General features: G+C 38.2%; 1 protein-coding gene across 8 annotated transcripts in view; it reads left to right on the top strand.

Moving 5' to 3' along the window:
- The window catches only part of CNTN4 (contactin 4), an 892,715-nt gene that overhangs the window by 339,625 nt on the left and 529,043 nt on the right, over nt 1-24,047 (top strand). Inside the window, exon 1 of one of the 8 annotated variants that reach the window (XM_014796756.2) lies at nt 7,179-7,207. The exons of the other annotated variants lie outside the window; for them this stretch is intronic. The gene's annotated coding sequence lies outside the window, so the exon portion shown is untranslated. Of the gene's footprint in view, nt 1-7,178; nt 7,208-24,047 lie in introns of those variants that run through there. 8 annotated transcript variants of the gene reach the window in all.

The following is a 24,047-nucleotide window of genomic DNA, read 5'->3' on the forward strand; positions in this document are numbered from 1 at the left end:
ACAGCTCAAAGCTCCAAAAGCATAAGTCTTTTATTAGAGCCCTTTGACTACTACAAAAGCTAGCAGGGTCCCTCTCCTTTCTGACTGAATAACCCCAACCATTGGGTCCACAAGGCAACAAATGACTGTAAGGAGATGATCTGATTTTTATGAATTTACTTCAGTTTCTGAGCCACACATGGCAAATGTTCAGTTTAATTGTTATCACTCTTCTTTCCCTGCATTTATGGCAGTCATCACTAATTTGCTATGATGTTCTTTCCTGCTAAACTCAGATATGGCTTCATAATATTTATCAACATAGCCCTCGAGAAAGCCACTGTTGCTGGATCAGAGTTGTCACATGAGATGCTGCTGGTCTGGCTGTCTAGCTCTGCATTGATTTATAGTCACATTCTTCTCTAACAAATATCTACTATGTTGAGTGTAGAGTTAAAGGACTCTCACTTTTTCTGATGTCACCTTTACAATAGAAGTACCCTGGATATCTTATCCTATGTATAGTTTATCACCACAGTTACTCAGTATGATCTTTTCTCGTATTCCCAACTCAACACTAACCCTTGACTATCATTGTTTCTCAAATTTACAACCACCTTCCAAGTGATACTATTCCAAAAATTATTCCCTGCGCCATTCTGACAGTTTCCACTTTTAAAATCTCCTGCCAGGTCACTGGCAATCCATATATGCATTCTGGAACTCCTGGACATTAACATTATGGTTTCACAAATGCTTGGTGCCACCATCAATAGAGTGAACTCTGGAACTTTTTTATGAATGAGACTGCTTTGTGGCTCAAATATTAAGGAGGAAGGAGCAGATCTCTGTAGGACATAACCACTGAATCATATCCACTTTCTTGATTTTCCTTGGAGTTGTCACTGATGAAGATGATGGTTCTGTCTATCTTAAGTGAAAAATGATCCATGGTTAGTGCTGGCCTCCAAGGCTTACAGTTAAGGATGGTCCTCCAAAAGGTAACTTAAGCTAAACCTTTTTCTATAGATTAGACTACTACATGTGCTTGGCATCTATACCAGACATTCTGGTGGGGATTGGAACACTGGTTCTGAAATCATCAGTCAATAAATTACAGAGTATCTATCATGTATCTGGCACCATGCTCAGTCACTGAAAGTACAGCACTACATGAGAGGGAGAGAGCGCTTCATGTTGCTTCCAGGTGTGGAGAGAGACAGGCAGTAGGCTGAGAACTCTGCTTCCTGATGTCTCTGACCAGGCCATATCCTTGTCCAGTAACCTAGTGAGCCCATGCTCTTCTGGCCAATGAGGGGAATTCATGCAAACAGTCTTGTAGTTGTCTATCCTAAAAGCATGATGTCCCACCTTTGTCATATTCCAGGACCCTCAAAGCCCATATTCAGATGGTCATTATCCTTTGCCTTTTGAAGTATCCAGGTCGGTAGACTACTGTACTGACTCTTGGCCACTCTAGACCTGATAGGAACCAAAGTTATGTAAATACAAATGAATTGATTTTGTTTCCCCTTTCTACGTACTGCACTGGGGCTACTCTTTTAAATGACTTATTTACACTCACTATTCTAGTTGTATGTACTTACAAGCTAGAAAGGTTAGTAATAATAACAACAGGTATCAAATATTGAGCATTTACAGTGTTATTGAATACTCTGCTAAGATTTTATCTATATCATCTCGGTTAATTCTCACAAGAACCCTATGGGGTTTGGGTTCTATTGTTTAGGTTTTATGGAACCAGAACACGAACTTTAGGCACGTTCATTGATCTGTCCAAGGCCAAACAGCTGGTAAGTTGTGGATCCAGGACTCTCACCCAGGCAGTCTGGTTCTAGAACCTGAACTCTTATACTGAACTCTTTTACCCCTATACTGCACTGCATCTCTAGCAAACATATGGTACTCTCTAGTTTATTCATGAGAAAACTGAAACCCAGGTTGTTAAGTGACTTGCCAAGTGGACATATCATTTAGCTTCAAAATCTTATATCTTTATTTTAATATAATAATATTAATAATAACGACAACAACAGCTTAATCATTTATAGTGCTTACTACATGCCAGGCGTGCTCCTAATGCTTTATATAGGTTCATTTATTTAACCACCACAACTACCTTGAGGAAAGTACTTTTATTATCCCCATTTTACTCATCAGGAAACATATGCGTTCTGAGACTAACTCAATTGCTTAAGGTCACACAGCGGCAAAGTTAAGGAGCAGGGATTCTAACCCAGCCAGTCTGGTGCCAGAGTTTGTGTTCTAACCCAGTGGTTCTCAGTGAGGAGAGGGTTTCCCCTCCCACTCCAGAGACATTTGCAATGCCTGGAGACATTTTTAGTTGTCACAACTGAGGGAGAGGGTATTTCTGGAATCTAGTGGGTAGAGGCCAGGAATGCTGCTAAACATCCTGCAATGCACAAGACAGCCCCCTCACAACAAAAAGTTGTTTGCTCCAACATGTCAATAGTGTTATAACCACTGTTCTAGCCACTATGCTATACTGTCTCCCTGTGCCACCAACATGATCTGGGAAGAGGCATGTAGTATAATATACCCTCCCATATCAGGAAAGCAGAGTAGCCTCCAGTGCACATGCTTAGTTTAGTGTGTCGTTTATCATGACTGCAATTCTGGGTTGGAATATTATAGTTTATCAGGTACCTCATAAGGATAAAAACTAGCATTGTGCCCAGCAAGGAATATGGGGGCTCATCAGTTATTACAATGGAAGCACAAATTGGTGTGTTTAGATTTTGGATGACAGAATGGCAACCTAGATGGAGAAGATGATAAAAGTAGCACTCTGATGACTGGTGGTGATTTACGTCAGTAAAGAAAAGTAGCTACATTGTTATTCGAAAAACACGTTATTTTAAAAAGGAAGAAAGCTGATGTTTCAGGCATTTTCTTTTCATTAAAACAAACCTATTTTGCCGATTTAGTATGCTTTTTATCAGTAGTGCAGCTCAATTACAGTTTAGGCAGCACGTTTGGACAAAATTAAAAAGAGGAATAAAAATATTCTTATACATACATTATATATTTCTTGCAAGAGTTTCCAAGTGTAATTACCCATAAATTTCATCAAAAATCTTCAGCTGTGTGCATCTTACATTTGGTTACTGGTTAGTCAGGATTGGGCATAAGTCCAGTATATAAGTTATTTAAAGAGGTGGGGACACACATTCCAAGCAAAAGGAAATTTCCTGATTATTCCTATAAAGGTTTATGTTGTTTATATCATCCAGGTAATCAAATGTAGGACTACCTGCCTCCGTGGTCCCTCTCTTTCCCTGTGTTTTCATTTAATAACGATTTTGGTCTATTTACTATGTACTAGCTTTTGTGGAGATCCCAAAAGAAATGAGATACAATCTCTGCCTTCATGAAACTGATAAGTCAGATAGAATTAACACACCTGACACAAATAAAAATCTGTGAACCCTTAGGCTGGTGGTGCTGAATAAAGAAATTTCAGAGAATGGCATATTCATGTGAACTAGAGCTGCATCTTAAAAGATAAGGTTGATATGAGTAGGCAAATGAGTATAAGGAATTGGATGGTAGGTGGAGAGAATAGTATGATAGAAGACAGAGGCATGATATGGCAATAAACAAGAAAGAAGCTTTACTGACTAAGATTTTCTTTTATGGGTAAAAGCCCAGATTCTAGTCAGACAGAACTGCATTTGAATCCTGGTTCTACCGCATATAGCTGTTCCTTAGGGAATATTATTTCACTCCTAAGCTTTGTCATTTGTAAAATGAGCAAATTGAATTGTTCTGATTATCAAATAAGAGCATTCATTTAAAGCACCTTGCATACTTACATATCAGCTATTGTTACTGCTGTTGTCTTCTTACACTCTAAGGACTATGCAATATACTTTTAAATTTACTCACTGTGTAGTCACCCGTACACAGCCATACCCATGTTCTCTCACACATCTTCCTCACTATCTCACTATCTATAGCAGTGCTGTTCAATAGAAATATAATACCAGATGTATCCAATTTTAAATCTTTTAGTAGCCACGTTAGAGAAAAGAAAAAGAAGCAAGTGAAGTTAATTTTAGTAATCTGTTTTATTTAACCCATATATCCAAAATCATATCATTTCAAAATGAAATCAGTGTAAAAATTATTAATGAGATATTTCACGTTTGTTTTCCATGCTAAGTCTTTGAAATCTGGTGTGCATTTTACGCTTACAGCACATCTCAGTTTGTACTAGGAACATCACTGTTTCTGAGACTCAGCTATATTGGGGGACCATTCCCTTACTCGATGCTCTTAAGGAATGAAATGGTTAGCCTCACATGTCTTTTGAACTTAATTTGTCATCATTGCTGATGACAAATAAAGTGTCTTGTCCGAATACAAATGTCAAAAGGCAGAAGACAAAGATATAACTGTAGAAATAGAAGGTTGTATCTACTAAATGGACTGTCAGGTTTTTTAAGCACTTGACTTTAAGGTTACTGATAAAACTTTAAAGTGAGAGTATGCTTGTGAAATAAAAACACATCATACAAAATAAACCCAAAATTCAGCTCCTCTTTGCCTCAATTGAAATAAAAGCTTGTGTGAGGATCTACCAATCTATGTTATCAAAGTTAAATTTATCAAAGTTAAATGAACACAAGGGTACAGGGTAAACTTTCAGCAGATGGAACAGCTTTCCTTTATATACAAAGATACTGTTGATTTGTGTGAAAGACAGTTTTAAAAAAGGAATGAATTGCTTTTTATTTAACCCTGCTTCTGTGTGTCTGGTGATACAGTATGAGATGCCATGCACCTTGGTAGAGGAGCACACTGCCTTTATGAGTGAAGCTGATTTTTATGACCTAAAACAGCAGAACACCTGTGTTTGGCTTCATTTTCCAAGCCTAATAATGGAATGCCTTGAACTGTTCACGCTCCTGTACAATCTTTGAAATTATTCTTGTGCCCCTAACTGTAGGCAACAGTTTTGTACTTCTCAGACCGTTAAACCGAGTTTGATTTCTACATGAAGTTAACTGTCTTTAACTTATACTGAACCACTTATGACAACTGCATTAGTGCTCTGCCTTAACCATCCTAGACAGTCGACTAACCCCCTGGGTATGTCAGTTTAATTTTGTCTTTTAGTTTGTAAGTTCAGCATTGTAATTAACTGCCCCACTCTATTGCTGTTTTTAACAGAAATGCCCTATTTATATTATCAGAACTCAAAATTAAATTCAGGAACCAAACCTCTGCCTCCACCCTCAATGTAAGTTTCCACGTGGTAAACTAGACTTAGAGCTTGCATAGCCTATGTTATGTAACTGGACAAGACACATATACTCTTGGCATTTAATAAATACTGGGTGCAATTGAATATTCATAAGTGAAATGGATGCCATCATTTTTTTCCTAGCCTCCCCAAAAGGTTAACCGTCCAAGAAATAATACATTCAAGTTATAACCTTCCACAGATGACCACATAAACTACTTCGCTGCTCCTGAAAGGGGAGTTCTTAATTATTCCTGAAATAGCTTCTATAATTAAGTAACTTGTCTAATGTGAGAAAGAAAATGAAAGATCTACAGTGAAGGTCAAAACTAAAGATGGATTGTGCTGTATGTTTTGTTTAGTTTTATTAACTTCAAACATTTTTTACTACATAAAACTATTTTATTGGAGCTTTTATCTGATTTTACATATATATATAAGTTTACATATAGATAAAAGAGTTAATTTGCACAATATTTTTATAGATTCTTCTTCTTCCTCCAAAAGGCAATAGCATACCACTAGCATTCTTTTAAGAATATCCTTCAACTTTAAATGAAGTCAACTTAGAAATAAAGCTGTCAAACATAAAATATCTGCTTTTAGCAGATATGTATTTTAATAAGACAATTGAATAAGCACTGTATCTTATACATTTTGGGAGATGAGCAAGTTTAGAGTCAAGCATGGCTGCTAGCAGTAATGATTTGGTACCTGTGTTTTTGTTGTCGTTTTTCATCATTTTGTCCTGTGACTGGGCTGGTTAAAGCGAGGTTCAAGTTAGGGGCTTGAATACCAGTTGAGACAAGAAGTCTTCTTGTCCCAGACCTTAGTATTTCTCTTCTTCCATCATCAAGGGTGCTTTTGCCCAAGAACTATGAAAGATATATAGCATATGGCCTTCTAATAGCTCATAGTCAAATAAGGGAAATATGACATAAATGTTAGCAAAGTCTTACAAAATATGCTATGGATCACAGAGAAAGGAGATTGTGGTTCTGCATATAAAGCATCTGTGGTATGTTTTAATATTCTGGACGTATATTTCCTACCAAATATCCTAAGGTTTTCTACCCACAAATCATTGGAAAAATATAGCATAGTCATGAAGTTCTGTACTTTGGTAATTTCAAAGTTTACTAATTTCAAAGTTTACTGTGTGAGATATTCAGGAAGTCAAAAATTTTCTTTGTGCACCTCAGGCAGTTCATTATGTGTGAATTATGCCAAACATAACTCGCCACTGGAGAAAGCTATTTAATATACATGCCTTGGTCTTTTTTTGTCCAGATTGTCAACGTGGCAAGCAAGAGGAATTCATAGTTACCTCTTCCTTAGATCAATTATTTCTAAATGTTATTGTGGGAAATGTTGCATTAGGAACTAGTCTTTTGGGTTTATATTGAGACTAAACTGTTGTAACTCCCTTTACTTGAACCATTGCCTCTCTCATCAGACAGGATGGCTTAAGGGAATGTTTAAGAGTGAAGGGAAGGCATACAGAGGTATTGTGCTTGAGTGGAGGTGGTGGAGTGATGTGTGGGAAGGACGGGTGAGGGGCAAGAGTGACTAGAGAGCTACAGGCAGTCAAGCAGTGTCTATCAAACTTGGGTGTGGATCTGGATCACCTAGGGACCAAGTTAAATGACACTCTCTAGGTTATCTACACACTTCCCAAAGAGGCTTTGATTTACTGGGACTCAGGTTGGAACTGGGAAACTGCATTTTATCAAGGATCCCAAGACTGTGGACTACACTTGAGAAGCTCTGCCCTAGAGGAAAAGGGAGGATCCTATATTCCATTTCCTGGTTCTTTCTCAAGGCAGCAGAGAATCCCAGGACTGAGGGCCATTTTGTGGCAACTGCAATTATTGAACCTCCTTCCTTGGCATGTAAACCAGCTGGAAATGACTTCTCTACTGCAGCTTTAATAACCTTGTAAGCCTCATAATTTAGATTCTGGAGCAGATCAGGATGAGGAGAAAAACTTTTTTCTTACTTGTGTTTCTTAAAAATATATAAACTATATAATGGGTACAGAGTTTCTATTTGGGATGATGAAAAAGTTCCAGAAATGGGTGGTTGTGATGGTTGCACAACAATGTGAATGTAGTTACTGCTGCTGAATTTTATACTTAAAAATGATTAAAAGGTAAATTTTATGTTATGTATATTTTACTACTATATATATTACAACAATAACAAAAGCTTTGTTTACTCGCTAACTGCTACTTTCGAGATTATTTTAGTGATCTGTGGGCGTGATTCTTGATGAGGACTTCAATGAGGCAGGCCTCCACAAAGATTAACTGTTCATCAATTTAGAAAAAATTACTTTTTTGCAGTTTATTTCCTTTTATTTCAGTTTTAGCAAAGATCTGAAAAATGTGAATGATGTTTTCTATGGTTTCTTATAAAATAAAAATTAATAGGATAGCAATGTAGGTATCAAACTCGAAACCTCTCTGTTATTTTTTTTTCAAGAATTGCCTTTTTTTTTTTTAATTTCTGTTTGTGTGTGTGTGTGTGTGTGTGTGTGTGTGTGTGTGTGTGAAGAAGATCAGCCCTGAGCTAACATCCATGCCAGTCCTCTTCTTTTTGCTGAGTAAGACTGGCCCTGAGCTATCTGTTATTTCTTGAAACTTGAAAACTCAGTTTCTGAGATGGATTCAAGTGTCTTGGTTCTTTTCTGATGTGAAGTTCTATAGGTCTGTAGTTTACTTATGTAATTATTTAACACTTCAAAATGGAATATTTCACCTAAAATGGAGTATGCAATTCATAATTGGGAAGTTTGGGGAGGAGGGTTTCATTGTTGTTATTTGAAAGTGGCTTGGTGCATGCGTTCTGATTGTGTTGTGGGCAAGGTCAAACGCATCAAGTGTATGAGTACTTTGTAAATGGCGGTCTGTCAGGCATATACCTGGGAATTCAGTCTATTACTTGCACTGTGGTACACTGAACCAAGACTACATGAAGCTGTCAGAGCATAGGATGGCCTCGCTAATCTCACTGCGGTAATTACTGCAGGTGTATCCTGATCATTTAAAATGGGCATTCATATTAGGATGCATTATTCTGTTGAAATATTAAGGTCATTAGAAAGAATTATAGATCTTAGGCGGAGTCAAGATGGCAGCGTAGGCAGCCTCTGAACTCACCTCCTCCCGTGGACACAGCCAATTTACAACTACTCGTGGAAAAATTACCCCTGAGACAGAACTGAAAACTGGATGAGAGGAACTCCTGCAACAACGGACAATCCTAACTGGGGTGGAAGAGGCAGAGACTCCCTTCCGGAGAGGAAAAACGCCGCCTTCACAAGCTGCCAGCGTCACGGCCGGCCGCCGGGAGCAGCTCACAGGTACGCAGCCTCCCTGGAGGCGCGGGGCCCTGAGCCGGGGAGCGCCCCCACTGTGGGCATTTTGTGGACCCAGCACAATCGACACCAGTGGCATAATATCTGACCTTGCCTGCTACTAAAGCATTGGGGAGCACCCCCAGAAAACCCGGTTCACAAAGAAACTAAAACTGGCTCTTAAAGGGCCCGCGCACAAACTCACCCGTTCCAGAAAGCATCCTAAAATCACCAGAAAGAAAGGTGCACACTGCTTTGGTGACAAGAGACTCACCTAATAGGCCCTGAGTGCATCTCGGTGAGGGGTGAGACCTCTCCAGGGACTGGGACATTGGCGGCGGCCATTGTTGTGGCCTGGTGTGAGCGTGCTGACACAGACGCCATTGGAGTTTTCCCTGAGACCTGCTAGCCCAGGGTCTGCTCCACCCGCTAGAGCACCGATTTAATCCAGCTCAGCCAAGGCAGGCAGCCCACCCTAGAGACTGGCCCCACCTAACAACAAGCCCTCAGGCAACGTGTGGGCCTGTATAGATTGGTGACTGGATTTTCTGCAGCCTGGCTACTGAGCTGACTTGAGCGGGGCAGGGTGTGCACAAGGAGCAGGTGGAGAGTGTGGGGTGGTGGCGGAGTGTGTGGGGCTCCCGCCGTGGAGAGACTGGGTCCGCTTGGGGAGGTCGGGGCGCTCACACGGGGCAGGACTGTGTTGACTGTGTGTGTGGACCTCTGGGCGGCAGGGCTTGTCAGCTGCAGAAGACTTGTGCTTCTCAAAGACCCACATAGGAGGTTTGCCCCACCTTCCAAAGCCTGAAACAATTGGGTGCTCCTGTGCCTGAGGCCAGCCCCACCCAGCTGCAATCCTCAGAGAGCTGACAAGAGACCTAATAGGCTAGAGGTTTACAGCAATTCTAAGGCCCTGAGCCTAACAACCTGCCACACTGGGGGCCTACTCACTTAAAAGAAATACTGCAACACAAATGTGGTATTAGAACTTACAGCCAACTGTGCTGGGGCTCCCCACACCTGATAAAGAGACTGAAGGGCCCACAACAACTACAAGCAGCTGAGCATTACAACAGCTGGCCAGGAGCATAACTCAGCCTCCCTGGGCGCCTATAGGGAGAGCTAACAGGCCACAATAGAAGGACACACGTAGCCCAGATAGGGGCCACCCCTGGAACATTGAGAACTGAGAGAAGCACACTGGAAGCCTCCTAAGGCATCACTTACATAAGGTCACCTATCCAAGAGCAGGAGACGTAGCTGACCTACCTAATACGTAGACACAAGCACAGGGAAAGAGGCAAAATGAGGAGGCAAAAGAATACATTCCAAGTAAGGGAACAGGACAAAACCCCAGAAAAGGAACTAAGTGAAACAGAAATGAGGAACCTACCTGACAGAGAGTTCAAACTAAGAGTGTTAAGGATGCTCAATGATCTGGGGAGAAGAATAGATGAACTCAGTGAGAATGTCAACAAAGAAATGGAAGATATAAAAAAGAACCAATCAGAAATGAAGAATACAATACTGGAAATGAAAAACTCATTAGAGGGACTCAAAAGCAGAGTAGAGGATACAGAAGAACGGATCAGTGAGCTGGAAGAAAGACTAGAAGAAATTACCCAAGGTGAACAGGTAAAGAAAAAGAATTAAAAGAGTGAGGACAGTCTAAGGGACCTCTGGGACAACATCAAGCGCACTAACATCCGTGTTATAGGTGTCCCGGAAGGAGAAGAAGCGAGACAAGGGGCAGAGAATCTATTTCAAGAAATAATAGATGAAAACTTCCCTAACCTAAGGAAGGAAACAGACATCCAGGTACAGGAGGCACAGAGAGCCCCAAACAAGATAAACCCAAAGAGGCCCACACCAAGACACATCATAATCAAAATGTCCAGAATTAAAGATAAAGAGAATCCTAAAAGCCGCAAGAGAATGTCAAGTTACATACAAAGGAAACCCCATAAGGCTATCAGCTGACTTCTCAGCAGAAACCTTACAGGCTAGAAGAGAATGGCACGATATATTTAAAGTGCTAAAAGGAAAAAACTTACAGCCAAGAATACTCTACCCGGCAAGGTTATCGTTCAAAATGGAAGGAGAGATCAAAATTTTCCCAGATAAGCAAAAATTAAAGGAGTTTGTCACCAAGAAACCAGTGTTACAAGAAATGTTAAAGGGACTGATTTAAGGGGAAAAGAGAAGACCAAAATTAGGAAAAATTATCTATTTCCATGATAAGAGGGTAATGGATACAAATGCACAAAACAGAGGTTAGATATGATATCAAAAACATAAAAGGAGGGAGGAGGGTAGTTAAAGAGTACAGCTTTCAGACAGAGGTCAAACTAAAGTGACCATCAATTCTGTATAGAACAAGTAAGGAACAGAGAAGGACTACTTAAACACTGAGGAAAAAAAAAATAAAAAAGTTAAAAAATGGCAGTAAGTACATACTTATCAATAGCTACTTTAAACGTCAATGGACTAAATGCCCCAATTAAAAGGCATAGGGTGGCTGACTGGATAAAAAAACAAGACCCATATATATGCTGCATACAAGAGACACACTTCAGACCTAAAGACACTCACAAACTGAAAGTGAAGGGATGGAAAAAGATACTCCACGCAAATGGCAATGAAAAGAAAGCTGGGGTAGCAGTACTCATATCAGACAAAATAGACTTTAAAACAAAAACTGTAAAAGAGACAAAGAAGGGCATTACATAATGATCAAGGGAACAATCCAACAAGAGGATATAACACTTGTAAATATCTATTTAACCCAATGTAGGTGCACCTAAATATATAAAGCAATTATTAACAGACATAAAAACAGAAATAGACAGTAACACAATAATAGTAGGGGACTTTAACACTCCACTTACACCAACAGATAGATCATCCAAACAGAAGATCAATAAGGAAACATTGGCCTTAAACGACACCTTAGAACAGATGGACCTAGTAGATATATACAGAGCATTCCATCCAAAAACCGAAGAATACACGTTCTTTTCAAATGCACATGGAACATTCTCCAAGATTGATCACATATTAGGCCACAAAACAAGTCTCCATAAATTTAAGAAGATTGAAATAATACCAAGCATCTTTTCTGACCACAATGGTATGAAACTAGAAATCAACTATAGGAAGAAAATCAGAAAAGCCACAAATACATGGAGATTAAACAAAATGCTACTGAACAACGACTGGGTTAACGAAGAAATCAAAGAAGAAATCAAAAAATACCTGGAGACAAATGAAAATGAAAATACGACATGCCAGAATTTATGGGATACAGCAAAAGCAGTTCTAAGAGGGAAGTTTATAGCGATACAGGCCTATCTCAACAAACAAGAAAAATCTCAAATAAACAATCTAAAAATGCACCTAAAGGAACTGGAAAAGAAGAACAAACAAAGCCCAAAATCAGTAGAAGAAGGAAATAATAAAAATCAGAGCAGAAATAAATGAAATAGAGACCAAAAAAACAATAGAAAAAATTAATAAAACCAAGAGCTGGTTCTTTAAAAAGATCAACAAAATAGACAAACCTTTAGCTAGACACAGCAAGAAAAAAGAGAGACGGCACAAATAAGTAAAATCAGAAATGAAAGAGGAGAGGTTACAACAGACACCTCAGAAATACAAAAGATTATAAGAGAATACTATGAAAAACTATATGCCAACCAATTCGACAATCTGGAAGAAATGGATAAATTCTTAGAATCATACAACCTTCCAAAACTGGATCAAGAAGAAGTGGAGAATTTGAATTGACCAATCACCAGTAAGGAGATCGAAACAGTAATCAAAAACCTCCCCAAAAATAAAAGTCCAGGACCAGACGGCTTCCCTGGTGAATTCTACCAAACATTCAAAGAAGACTTAATACCTATCCTTCTCAAACTCTTCCAAAATTGAGGAGGGAAGCTCCTAACTCATTCTACGAAGCTGACATTACCCTGATACCAAAACCAGACAAGGACAACACAAAAAAGAAAATTACAGGCCAATATCACTGATGAACATCGATCTGAAAATCCTCAACAAAATACTAGCAAATACGCATACAACAATACGTTAAAAAGATTATACACCATGATCAAGTGGGATTTATTCCAGGGATGCAGGGATGGTTTAACATTGTCGCAAATCAATCAGCGTAATACACCACATTAATAAAATGAAGAACAAAAGTCACATGATCATCTCAATAGATGCAGAGAAAGCATTTGAGAAGATACAGCATCCAGTTATGATAAAAACTCTGAATAAAATGGGTATAGAAGGAAAAGTACCTCAACATAATAAAGACCATATATGAAACCCCCAGCTAATATCATCCTCAATGGTGAAAAACTGAAAGCTATCCCTCTAAGAACAGGAACCAGACAAGGATGCCCACTGTCACCACTCCTATTTAACATAGTATTGGAAGGCCTAGCCAGAGCAATCAGGCAAGAGAAAGAAAGAAAAAGGAGCCAAAATGGAAAGGAAGAAGTGAAGCTCTCAGTATTTGCAGATGACATGATTTTATATATAGAAAACCCTTAAGAACCCACCAGAAACCTTTTAGAAGTAATAAACGAATATGGTAAAGTTGCAGGATACAAAATCAACATACAAAAATCAGTTGCATTTCTGTACACTAACAGCAAGTAGCAGAAAGAGAAATTAAGAATACCATCCCATTTACAATTGCAACAAAAAGAATAAAATACCTAGGAATAAATTTAACCAAAGAGGTGAAAGATCTGTACAAAACTATAAAACATTTCTGAAAGAAATTGAAGAAGACACAAAGAAATGGAAAGATATTCCGTGCTCTTGGATTGGAAGAATTAACATAGTTAAGATGTCCATACTTCCTAAAGCCATCTATAGATTCAATGCAATCCCTATCAAAGTTCCAACAACATTTTTCACAGAAATAGAACAAAAGAATCCTAAAATTCATATGGAACAACAAAAGACCCGAATAGCTAAAGGAATCCTGAGAAAAAGAACAAAGCTGGAGGTATCACACTCCCTGATTTCAAAATATACTACAAAGCTATAGTAACCAAAACAGCATGGTACTGGCACAAAAACAGACACACAGATCAATGGAATAGAATCGAAAGCCCAGAAATAAACCCACACACATCTATGGACAGCTAATCTTTGACAGAGGAGACAAGAACATACAATGGGAAAAGAAAGTCTCTTCAACAAATGGTGTTGGGAAAACTGGATAGCCATATGCAAAAAAATGAAAGTAGATCCTTACCTTACACCATACACAAAAATTAACTCCAAATGGATTAAAGACTTGATATGTAAGACCTGAAACTGTGAAAGTTCTAGAAGAAAACATAGGCAATCGCTCTTGACATCGGTCTTAGCAACATCTTTTCAAACACCACATCTGACCGGGCAAGAGAAACAATAGAAAAAAATAAACAAATGGGACTACATCAAACTAAAAAGCTTCTGCACAGCAAAGGAAACCATCAACAAAACGAAAAAGACAACCTAACAATTGGGAAGATATTTGCCAACCATACATCTGATAAGGGCTTAATCTCCAAAATATATAAAGAACTCATGCATCTCAACAACAAAAAAACTACCAACCCAATTAAAAAATGGGCAAAAGACCTGAACAGACATTTCTCCAAGAAGATATACAGATGGCCAACAGACACATGAAAAAGATGTTCAAAATCACTAACTATCAGGGAAATGCAAATCAAAACTACAATGAGATATCACCTCACGCCCGTCAGAACGGCTATAATTAACAAGACAGGAAACAACATGTGTTGGAGAGGATGTGGAAAGAGAACTCTCATACACTGCTGGTGGGAGTGCAAACTGGTGCAGCCACTATGGAAAACAGTATGGAGAGTCCTCAAAAATCAGCGATAGAACTACCATATGATCCAGCTATTCCACTGTTGGGTATTTATCCAAGAACTTGAAAACACCAATTTGCAAGGTACATGCACCCCTGTGTTCATTGCAGCGTTATTCACAATAGCCAAGACTTGGAACCAACCTAAGTGCCCATCAAGGGACGAATGGATAAGAAGCTGTGGTATGTATACACAATGGAATACTACTCAGCCATAAGAAACGATGAAATCAGCCATTTGTGACAACATGGATGGACATTGAGAGTATAATGCAAAAGTGAAATAAGTCAGAGGAGAAGGCCAAATACCGTATGATTTCCTTCATTAAGTAGTAGATAATAACAACAATAAACAAACACATAGGGACAGAGATTGGATTGGTGGTTACCAGAGGGGAAGAGGGAGGGTGGAGGGTGAAAGGGATAATTCGGTACATGTGTGTGGTGATGGGTTGTAATTAGTATTTTGGTGGTGAACATGATGTAGTCCATGCAGAAATAGAAGTACAATGATGTACACCTGAAATTTTTGCAATGTTATAAACCAATGTTACTGCAATAAAAAAAAAAAAAAGAAAGAATTATAAGAGAACTTTACTAAGTACTTGATGCAAAAGATGAAATACTTGTCAAACAAATATATATTAAAAATCCTGGGGGGCCGGCCCCATGGCTTAGCGGTTAAGTGCACGCGCTCTGCTACTGGTGGCCTGGGTTCGGATCCCGGGTGCACACCAATGCACTGCTTGTCTGGCCATGCTGAGGTGGCGTCCCACAAACAGCAACTAGAAGGATGTGCAGCTATGACATACGACTGTCTACTGGGGCTTTGGGGAGAAAAAGGGAAAAAGAAAAGGAGGAGGATTGGCAATAGATGTTAGCTCAGGGCCGGTCTTCCTCAGCAAAATAGGAAGATTGGCATGGATGTTAGCTCAGGGCTGATCTTCCTCACAAAAAAAAAAAATCCTGAACACCTAAGACTATTTTCTTGGAACAAAAATATGCATATGTGGAACAAAACCTAAAGTTCGGTGCTGCTCTCAACTTGTATTTGCATCTTTTACCAAGATCTGCAGCAGTTGTGAAGAACCCTTCAAGGCATTAAATCACAAAATTGAGAATTCAAAATGAACGAAGAAATTTTCCTGAGAGGGAGGGGATGGCAGTAATTTTTTAAAGTAAATTTTTTAAAGGTCTGAAATGATCCTTCTTTCAACTTGTGAGTGTGAGTGTGCTTCTGTAGCAGAAAGACTTGTTGCTATGGTATCTGAACATTGCTTTTGGCATCGCCTGTCACAGCTGTAACTGGTCATTTAAAATGGTATTGTACACGCATTTTGACTGTTGTTTCCATGTGAAAGCTGGATTGTTTTGACATGTGTTCTATTTCAAAATTAAATTATTTACTTAATGCAAGACTCTACCAAAAATGAACAAATTAAGTGAACAAAATAGCACTTATATGTTAATTGTTTTAATAACAGGAAGGGTTAACTATTTTCATTCCAGCTGTTATGTTCATCATGGGAGGAAGTGGAGGTCCCTTTGTTCTTTTAACAAAGCCCTAAATCTTCATTTTTGCTTTAAGAAAAAAAAATGTTTTTTTCGTTTCCAGCTGCCAAAGCTCTCAGTCACTGATCTAATTTTAGTATTCACATGTGGAGTAGATGCCAGTCTTGCCTCATTAAAAAAGTCTTACAGTATCACTAATATATATTTTTTCCAGCGGATGATAGGCTAAAGTTATGCTATCTTTTGAGAAAAAAAAAATCCTGGTCAGACCTTGATTACCAATAATACCAAGGGTGTGAATATTGATAAGATTCCGAAATTGGCAGAGTTTTACTAACACATTTACTTTCTGAATCCTAAATTTAGTTAGCATCTGCATTGGCCCCTACTGTAGTTTGGCCTCTAAGTGCAAGACCTAGGAAACTGTGACTGCTCATTATGGTTGCTATCGGGCAGTTACAACTCCACTTCTCAGCCATCTCCAGCGTACTTTTTAGCTGGGTCATAGTAAAATTGAATTCTATGTGTGAAATGCATTTTAACATAAAAACAATAGAATGGTTTCCATTAAAGAATAGACTTGTGTCCATATCCCAGCCTTTCTACTTATGTTTGTGTAACCCTTTATAGGTTATTTCATGTCTCTGAGCCACTGTTTCCTCAATTGTGGATAATAATGTCTGACTTGTGATGATAAAATAATATATGTGAAGATCCAGGTAGAATTCCTGGCAAATGCTAGCTATGCAGTAATTGATAATTGCTATTATTATTATCAGTAATTACTTAATAAATAAATAAACCTTTTAGATAGACATGGAAATTACAACAGAAGAGAATCGTCTTTTTTGATCGAGACCAGATATGACAGAGACAAACCTGAGCTTGGCCGTGCAGTGTCCTGGTCCCTCCTGCATGTAGAGACTATGCCTGCTAATAGAAACTCTATCTGTAATATGTCATTCATACAGCACCCACATGACACCCCATTATACTTTTTAGAAGAGTTTGATGAAATAGGTAGTATTATCCATATTTTACAGATGAAAGACCTGAAGCCCAAAATGACCTTGGTCACTCTGTAAATGGGGAGAGAATCATTCCCAGACCCAATCTCTCCTGAGTCTTAATCCAGAGATATTTGCCTCACTTTGCTGCTCCTTATCAACTGAATCCTTTCCTCCTTAAGAAACTGGAGCACAGAGAGTTCTGCAAATGAGACTGCAGTTGGCATTTGATTTTCCTTATAAAATGAAATTATCAAAAAGGATTATTAAGAGTAAAGAAATAACAAATCATTTGAATCTAGGATTCTTATGTTTGGATCCTCTCTGAAGACCATACCAAGAATTCATGGATGGTTTTCAAGGAGCTCCCCAAGCCCTACGAAATGTGTTTCATGTTGCATGTTATCAATATATTTCCAGGGCAGAGGGCATATCAGATTTTGAGTCTGGGACTACTTTTCTATACACAGAAAAGTAAAGGATGTTACCAAGCATATGAGATAAGCAGATTGTTAGAGCAGGCCGCTAGGGTGTCACCTAAGGGATGGGATATATTACATTTAAGAAATGCAGACATTTATGGTGGGCTCTTGTGACTAGATTCTGCAGAGAGGACTATATCATTAGTCTGCAAGTGTTAGGCTGCAGAATATCTGCCTTAAACAATACATTATTTTCACTAATTGGAAGACTGTAGGTTAGATGGTTCCAAGGTTAGCTCAGAGGCTCATTGGTATCAGCAATGACTTGGTTTGTTCTTTCTTTCCTTTCTGCTCTTGTTAGTATCTTGGCCTTTAGTTCTCATGTATCTCAGTGTGTGGTCTCAAGGTGGCTGTTATTACTCCAGGAATCGTATCAGTGTTGAAAGTAGGAAAAAATGGAGACAAGGATGCACCATTAAGGTCTCTCTTATTCCTGTCATTTTTATAAAAAAGGGAATGTTTTCTGGGAAACATCCCTCCTATACAAAATTTCTCTTATAGCTCTTTGATTGAAACCAGCTCACATGGCTTATTTCTAGCTTCATGGAGTCCAGGTACGTAAATATCTGGTAAAGAGAAATAAGATTGCTGTAATTGGTCCAGCCCGATCATAGTTCATCACTGTGGCTGAGTTCATTGCTGCTCCGAGGAGAAACGGAATTCTGTTCTCACAGAAAAGGGTAGGCTGGCGGTTAGCTAACCAACCACCTATGTCTCTCTTTACTGTGATAATTTTCCAAAAATCTTGAAAAGTTAACTTAGTTTTACTTTTTTAAATTAAATTGAGAAATACCTTGTCGGTCCTAAAATCTTCCAATGTGTTACATAATAACCATTTACTTAGTTCTTTTACTCTTAAATATGGCAATTATTTCTGATATTCACTTTTAAAGTTGGAGCTATTTAGACCAAGAAAACAGTGAGTGATTTTATGAAGTGACAAGGTCAGGTAAAGCCTGCAAGTGATCATTTGGTTACCTGGCAGGTGCTCATTCTGTCCCATGTCAGTTCTAACAATGGTCATAGTTAAACATGATGCCTTATTTGTTACTTAATTTACTCCCAGTTGTATGAACTTTGCGTCCTTTACAGTCATCAAGTTTTAGTATAACTTTTAACAGGAAAAATGCACCAGATAATTCTCAACAGTCCTTTGCTTTTCTCATGTAGATCTGTCATACAATTAGAGGAATGTTCTAACACTAGGTCAGGTTACAGCCTCGTTTTGCGATTTATCAGAATACACAGTCTGCTGTTTGAAGGTAATGCCCATTTTTCAACCAGTTGTTCATTAGTTTATAGAAGCTACATGTACTTTCTGAGTGAATACAAAAGTAGACCTTCCATTCTCTTGATCCCTGGTTTCAAATCTGTTGGCCCGTGGGCGCAGTAGAACAATCAAATGTTTGAATTCTTGACTCATGTGAGAATCTACTTCCCAATGTCTTAGTGAAAAAATTAAATAAATTTTCACTGTAGGAGTTACTCATCTAAAGTCTGCTTATCCACCTAGTGGAAGGAAAATCAAGGGTATGAGATGAAATTGTTGACTGAAAATCTTTGAAAGAAATGTTTGTATACAGCTATTCACTGACATCAATATATAGCATGTGAGTGGCCTTGCTTTTCAAAGTACTATAACATTTCCTTTATGATTAGGTTATGTTGCTTATTGGGTAGTTCTTCCCTTTTAAACAATGTATTTTCTCTGTTGGTAAAACTGTACAGCTTACTCCTTTGTTGCTTCCTTATTTCATCTCCGAATTCCTGCTCATTCTGGAGCTGGGTTGTAAATGCTCCTCTTAGTGTCACATCTATTCTCATTTCTGATCCTGTCTAAAATTGTGACTTTTTTCTAACACTCTTGTTCTGCTACCGTGAGAGGCTAACACTTGCACCCCCATCACTTATTTCTTCCTGTTATGTTCTTCTGAAGGACTCTAACAGTTTTACCATAAGAAAAAATGTTACTTCTTGCCCACTTGAGCTTGTGATAAAAGCAAACCTGATCTGGTTCTCTTTTTAGGAAAATAGCACATTTAGAGTCATGCCTGTTTGTATAGCTTTTCAAGTAGAACTGAGGAAAATCTAAGTCTATCAGCAAATCAGTAGACAGGTATTTAGGAGGCACTTGATATGTGTAAGGTTTGGGGCTAGATGCTTTGAGAAATGTGAAGAGAATAAAATACAGTCTTTACCCTCAAGACACGGCCACTTTTGCAGGGGGGAAGGATGGCATTGTATATGAAAAGTTAATCTGTTAAGACTCTCTATACCCTGTTGGTTGAATTAGTGTTTGTTGAATGAATATGGTACCAGTAACAAGAGCTATAGGAATTCGTATGAGGAACAGACCATTGTCAACCAAAGACCGAAAAGTCACACAACATTTGACCTTGAAGAAGTTGTCCAGTTTCCTTATCTTATAGAAAAATAAACGAAAGTCTCAAACTAAGTCCCAGAGAGTGATTATGATTTTCAAAGAGCTATACATTTCTTATTGATGGAACCAGGATTTGTTCCTAGAGACTGACAAACTAGATTTATTCAGGAAGGAATGGAAAAAATTCCTAAGGGAGAAAATTGGAGGGTAGGGGAGTGAAACATGAATATGTTAATTTGCCAGATATATTTGGAGAAAAATAAACATAAATCTATCTATTGTGAGGAGAGAGAGAAGATGGTAAAGGGCTAGCTTTCTGCTTCCCTCCTTCCCACTTTATGTTCCTTAAAATGATAGCATGATCTACAAATAAAGGAGTAATTTTTTTCCTTAGATATGAATAACATCTATATTTTCTCTCTTTTTTTTTTTTGCTGAGGAAGATTCACCCTGAGCTAACATCTGTTGCCAGTCTTCCTCTTTTTGCTTGAGGAAGATTTGTCCTGAGCCAGCATCTGTGTCAGTCTTCCTCCATTTTGTATATGGGTTGCCACCACAGCATGGCCGCCAATGAGTAGTGTAGGTCCGCACCCAAGAACCGAACCTGGGTGGACGAAGCGGAGCGTGCCAAACTTAACCACTAGGCCACGGGGCTGGCTCCTGTATTTTCTCTTTTTAATGACGAAAAATTAGCATTTCTCTGCTGAAACAGTTAATTCTAGAAATAGTGCTTGTTTAATCTTGTGATTGACCTCCATAAATGTTAAACTTGTAAATCATCTGGCTTTGTTGAGTTGGAGGCCATCTGTCCCTCCAGAGGTGTATTGGTTCACAATAGTCCAAAATGAGGTGATCATGTGCCAGCAAGACAAATTAAGAAATTTCTCATCTAAGTGGTCTAAGCATTAGTAGGTCATGGTGCCAAAATCATTTGCTAATGAACTTTTCATTAACCTTACCTGCATTTTGTATTAGGGTCTTGGATTTTACCTTCTGATAACATTTATAAATGCCTCATTCCAGGCAAAGCTGGATGCAGTACACATTTGAGAGTCTAGTTAAAGAGCACAGATGTGGCACAAAATGTGTTTTGAGTAATTTTGACGCCAAGAATGTTACAGATGTGAAGTATTTCTTTAGCTACTTAAAATTTGAATAAGGTAAAGAATCCTAAATTTAGAAATTCTCCTTAGCTTTCCAGCAGATAAATTAAGGGCAAATTTTACTTACATGGTGAATAAAATTATTTTGGAAATGGTAGAGTGCAGTGAAGGTGGTTATGTGGTTAAAACTAGATTACCATTTGAGAAAAAGCTGAAAAAGAAAGGAAGGCAGAGACAACATAGGGCTTTGACAATGCAAACAGTAAATAAAATAGAAACGAAGAGTTAAATAGGATCCATTGCAGAAGAAGTGCAAGATTTCTCCCAGAAACACATTTGACATTAGAATCGCCTAATTCTAATATAAGGAAGATGATATAGAGAGAACTATAGAATTTTTTAGGTGAAGTAAAATTATAAGATTGTATATTTTAATCCTTTCATATTCCTTCCATTTTCCTTATAATATAGTTGTATTTTGTACCTGTTAATAGTACTTATATTCTTCACACCAGCTAAACCATTTGTGCATGGGGGTTGGAGAGGATGCACACAATGGGTCCTCAGAAGGTGATTAAATTAAATTGATTTGAAAGAATTGCATAATCAGATTCTTAAGGAAGAAATTCTTATAATACCATGACAAATGGTAGATAACTTTTATTAAACGTATGTTAAATGCTATTTAATTAATTCATTCAAGAAATCTTTATTGAGCACGTTTTTAGGCACTGATATATCAGTGAACAAGACAAGTGAATATTCCTTACTTCTAGGAAATGTCAAGATGAACCAGATCTCTTGTTGTGCCAGAAAACAAGGCAGCTATCAAAGATGAATGAGATCATGACAAAAGGACACAGAGTCAACTTGCAGGGCTCGCCACTGAACTAAATGGGATAATTTGAGCATTAATAAGATTAATTAGTAAAATTAATTAATGGCCACAAATGATTGAATAATATTAAATATGTTACAAAATCTATTAGTTCATAAATAATATGATAGATGATTTTCACAATAAGGTGATAATATAGATTCTGCTTATTATTCCCATTTGCAGATAAGGAGGATGAGACTAAAAGGCTAGGCAAGTGACCCAAGATTGACCATTAATGAGTGGTAGAGTTAGAAATTCAAACCCAGAGAGGTTGCATTGACAGTCAGCGCTACTGACAGTTATATGCTGTATCCTTGTGCTTAATTAGTCATCTGGCTTTATGTCTTTCTTGTGGTAGGAAAAAAACCTGAATTCCTTTACTGCTACCTTGTCTGTTTCTGGACGGCTCACTCTGAACATCTTCAGTAAAGAATTTCAGGGCTTGACCTGTTTTAGAAAGTTTCTAAATAAAAAAGTAGCAATCACTCAACAGTCATTCTTATCTTTCCAGCTTTAAGAGCAGATCCATACATCCTTGTGTGTGTACATGTGTGTGTGTGTTTCCCACTTCTGCACTTTCATTCCTAAACCTTCTTCTCTCAAGATAAGTGATGAAGGATATGGCTCACATTGAATCCAAAAGTAGAAATCTTCTGAATATCTCAGACTAACAAGTATCTGTGTGAAAATGATTTGTGACAATTCAGTTTCATCTGAAATATGTTTTAATCAAAGTAGACACTGTTATCACTACTTAAGGAAAAACAAAGAAGAAAAAAATGCAGAATTTGCACAAAAACATTACCACCAAGGAGGATGTTGACAATAAGATGTGCTTTGTAATTTTTTGTTTCTGATGCATCTATGATTTATTATAGATCATAATGTTATGTATTGCCACACATAAGAAGGTACTCTAGGACTTGTGTATATGTCTATAGCTTAGCTATATAATTTAACATATCCGATTACCAACAAATGGAATCTTACAGTCCCATCTACAGTCAAAATTGAGACTGAGTGAAGAGACATGGCACATGATATTATTTTTCAATGGTAAATACTTTTGAAAAGCAAGTTATCTTTGATACAAGTGTTTGATAATAAAAATAAATATCTTTGTAAATGTACTCCTAAAATCACGTGGAACAGATCTCACCAATCACCTCCTTCAGTCTTCTTGATTGATAGATGAGAGATGGGGCCCTCAGAAGTTAAGTGACTTGACTAGAGTTACCCACCAAGTAAGTACCCGAGTCAGGATCCAGTGATGGTCGAATTTCTCTTCTCTTAATCTACTGCATCTCCTAAATTCCTCATTTCCGCTAATGGTACCACCATCCACTTTGCCCAACTAGAACAAGGGTATAGCCTTTGAGGAGCCCCTCTACCTCTTTGCCCACATGCAATCCCCAAGTCCTATCCCTTACATCTCATAGCAAATTCTTGATTGCAGCTGATTGGCTCATCCCTAATATATCACTATCTTGTTAAAACCTACAGAATTTCTCTCCTAATTTGCTGTGATAGTATCCTGATTGGTCTCCTTGCCTCTAGTTCTGGCTTCCTAAATTCCATTTTCAACAGAAATTTTTCTAAAATGCACACTTGATCATGAAATCACTGCGTCATTCTTGGTTATAGGTTGCCATTCCGTAACATGACACACACAACCCTGTACAATCTGGACTCTACCCGTCTTGCCTCTTGCCACTTTCCTCCCTCTCTACTATTTAAATTCAAATTAATTAGAATCAACTGAAATTAAAATTTTTAATTTTTTTTCTATATCATACTACCCTTATTTCAGTTGCTCACTGGTCACTTATGGATGGTGACTACTGCATTGGACAGCGCAAATTTTAGAATATTTCCATCATCGCAGAAAGTTCAGTTGGGCAGCAATGCTACAAAGATTAGTGCTCTCCCTTGCCTTTGGTCCTTCTCACAAACCAGAAAGTTACTGGGATAACTGAGTACTCTCACTTTACCAAGCTCCCCTTACTTGCCTAACTCCTCCTTCCCTTTCTGGTTTCTTAAGCTAGGGTTCCTTCCTCTGGGGCTATATGCTGAGATATTTTCTCCTCTCCTTTCCCAACTCACCAGCTTTGGTTAAGTTCCCTTTCTATGCTGTTCTTTATACATAGG

The sequence above is a fragment of the Ceratotherium simum genome, chromosome 5 (assembly GCF_057802395.1).
Source record: "Ceratotherium simum simum isolate JZ-2026a chromosome 5, ASM5780239v1, whole genome shotgun sequence".
Taxonomy (NCBI): domain Eukaryota; kingdom Metazoa; phylum Chordata; class Mammalia; order Perissodactyla; family Rhinocerotidae; genus Ceratotherium; species Ceratotherium simum.